Source organism: Amphiprion ocellaris, chromosome 19 (assembly GCF_022539595.1).
Source record: "Amphiprion ocellaris isolate individual 3 ecotype Okinawa chromosome 19, ASM2253959v1, whole genome shotgun sequence".
Classification (NCBI taxonomy): Eukaryota; Metazoa; Chordata; class Actinopteri; family Pomacentridae; genus Amphiprion; species Amphiprion ocellaris.
The window spans coordinates 14,845,649-14,849,267 of NC_072784.1; positions in this window are offsets into that span (position 1 = coordinate 14,845,649).

Consider the following 3,619-nt stretch of genomic DNA (forward strand, 5'->3'; position numbering starts at 1 on the left):
TGATAATCTGTTGTTTTTTAACGGCTCTTCTCTTGCTAGAAACACTGAGCTTCAGATTACTGTATGTAGGTGACGTTTTGTGCCTCTGAAGCATCATGACTGCTAATTCAAAGCCTTCGCATGTCATGCAAAGCTTACATATAAATAGCAATCAGACTCGACAGGAAACTGTTGCGGAAATCGACGCATCTGCAACATTTCCCTTTGACAGAAGTGAGCGGAAGCTTGAAATCTGACCTAAAAAGCCTAGATTTTGTAAGTCACCAGATGACGACAGAGGGAAGTGGAAAGGTAATAGAGCTCACGGAGCAGATGGTGACCTGAGTTTGAAACATCCACATCTGGATGACAAAAATCCGTTGAACCTTTGCTCTGTTTATCACATACGTGATGGCATTTTTTTTAGCAGAACTGAACCGGGAAGTAGCACTTGCGTGGAGGGAAATGCAATTTATGATTTGTTTTTGTGAGTCACAAGACGGCAGCCAGAAACTGGAAATGGCAGGATATTGCTTTTCTACGTGCAGTCACGTTATTAACCGCAGCCTCTTGAGCAGCTTATTGCCTTATTGTTTCAAGGGTGACGACAATTGTTTGCAAATACTTTGGTCAAAAACTCAAAAACCAAATCAACATCAAACACTGACCTTTTATGGTATGACGTTCAAATGTTCCTCTTGTTTAGATGCAATGCAGGGATGAGAAGGCAGCATCTAAACAAGTTGTAGAACTTTTAGTGACTCAGAGGGAGATGCAAACTGTCTGATAAATTGCCACGTCATGAGAACGAGCATCTGTTGGGCCTGAAGACTTTGAGTCAGAAAAGCAAACAACTCTGAGGTTGTGGAGTTTAAAAGAAATGAGCTGACCAGACCTCTGTCGCCCTCTCCTCATATCTGAGGCTGAATTTGCAGCCAGTCAAGTTTGTCATGAGTAAAGTAAGAACAATAGGGCATGGAGTTTAAAATATCTATACATACACCAACCTCTGGGGATGTCCTGTGGCAGTGAATTCTGTGGGTCCTGTGGGTTGCAGGGAGGGATCTACCTAGATCAGGCTTATCCTGGTACATCCTACAGATGCTCAATAAGATTTGGATCTGGGGAATGTGGAACCTGGGTGAACACCTTAGCTCTGTTGTGTTCCCCGGGCCACTCCTGAACAGTTTTTGAGGTGTGTCGGGGTGCATTGTCCTGCTGAGTGTGGCAACCGGCATCAAGGACAGCTGTTGCCATGGGTTGCTGGGGGTTTGCTCGACTTGGAACGCTTGGACACTCCCCTTGTCCCCAGGGTAAAAAATGATCTGCCTCCCCTAAGCCTCTAAAATAGAGCAGCTTAATTGAATTTTCAACCAAAAATCAGTTTTACATGAAGAAACAACCTGTCCTGCATCACACACTTTGTGAATGTCTGAGTTTTTCCCTCTTCAGAGGGCATAAAGACTGGATTTACTCAGTGGACACCACTCATTTTTATTACATCATACATGTTATAACTGTCTTCTTTACTAGAGTAGAGGTTTATCGTCACTATTATTGCTGCTAAAGGTACTGCGTAGGTGTGAACATTATTGGTTTAGAAAGAGATAGTACTTCTATATCCTAAGAAAGTACCAGAAATGTGCAGAAAGTAGCTTTAAATGCATTTTTGAAGGGAAGCAACTGCAAAACTCAGCTACAAAATACTAGTCTTCTCACATCTTTTGAATCATTGCTTCCACCCACAAGGCGCATAAAACATAAAGGTGCAAAAAATATGAAGAACATATTAAATTCTAATTATCATATGTAGGACGGGATGCTAGTGTGTGTCCATGGACTTTACAAATGTATTTGTCCCATGTACAGTGCACAGTATTTGTTTTACAGCTTTTGTCGTTCCTCCTGGATGTGTGAAAAAAATCTGATCTATGACCTGCTGAGGACTGAAAACCGAAAACTGAACTCATGGCTTCAGCAAAGAGAGAATTGGTGGCGCTGTTGTCTGCAGCACCTTTATAACCTCCGAACACATTCCCTGTTAGTAAACCATGCTTTCAAAAAATGTTTCATTTGACTGAAATTGTTGAAACGTGAGATTTGTTGTGGATGGTTGATGTGGCACCTGCACAAGAAAATTTTAGTTTTTCTGAGATCAATCAGAAACACACAATTTCTGTCTCTGTGTGTTTGTGTGCGCATGTGTTTGTATGTGTCGTTGTGGTTTTAGATGTGCGTGTGTGTGTGATGTGGGTGTGTGTTTTAGTCCACTGTGACTGATTTTTAACTGCCGGGTCAATAACGACTTGAAGACAATCTTTGTACAGTGTTGATGTACAGCTTTGATGAAAATATAAAGAAAGACAATGTTTCACTTTTTTAACTTTGGGGTCACTTTAGGAAAATTCAAGTTGAAAAAAGGTCATTTAGGGAGTTTTCTATGCTATTAAACATTGTGGCCGGGTCATTTTTTACCCTAAGACAAAACAAAGGTTAAAGTCCATCTCTGGTCACTGATTAAACCCCTAAAACTCATCTCTGCTAAACCAACCAGCTCATCCATGACTCAAACACTGTAAAACTACACTCTGCCTCTCAATGGAAACTTGTACTATTGAAATGATTCAGGCCTTCATGTTCAAACTAGAAACTGACCAAAGAAGAAAAATGATACAGAAAGCCCCACCCTGCAAGCTGACAGGATTGATTAATTTGATTTGTGACAAACCCTAACCCCGGAAGTCTGAATTCATGCTTTTGAGACTTTCCGCTGCTGTTTTACAAAGTCTTGAAGCATGGCATTGACTGCTTATTTCAGTCATGACACATAAAAACCCCATATGGACATGTAAACAAGATAAAACACAGGAGGGGGTCTTAAATATTACCTCTGCTACAGATTTAAAAGAACAAAGATCTCCAAAGCTTGTGTGCTTACTGTCACCTTTAAATGTCACATAATCCTGCTTCCCTTTCAGATGACACCACAAAAGCAACCACTGAACTTTGACCAGTTTGGAAAAAGGCCCAAATAGCAAATTTGGCTAAAGTTCAGTGACTGAAAGCGACCTGTAAACTGTGGGCTGAAAACAGATTGTCATCTGTTAATTTTAGCCAAACAGCAAATACATTTATCCTTCTGAAATATGAGTCAAATGAGGAAAATATTCTGAATAATGGTGACAATGGGTTGACAATCCCTGACAAAAAAGGCTGGCTTTACATCTTTGAACATCTAATTATGCAACTTATGTTTCCATAAAGTAATGACTTGTTACTACTCCAAAAATCTTAATTCTGTGAAGTAATGATTTGTGACCACAATATAATATTTTGTTCACAATGAACACGTCCTTGTCTTTTGAGACACTTGGGCTGCTCTGTATAAAAATAAAATGTGTGAGTTTGGTCCATTGAAGTTGCATCAGCTGTGGTTTCAACGACATACTCAGCTTAAGTGCACATTCGTTATTCTTAGATCATAAATGCATCGGCGCCTGAATCTCTACAAGAGCTCCTCGCTCAGTGTCGACACCAAAATAGCTCCCATTTTTATTTTTTCCAACACTGGGGTCACATTAGTGTAGCTATAAAACATTTGGGTTGCCAAGTTGTGAAACTTTTAGCTGTTTGTCCACTT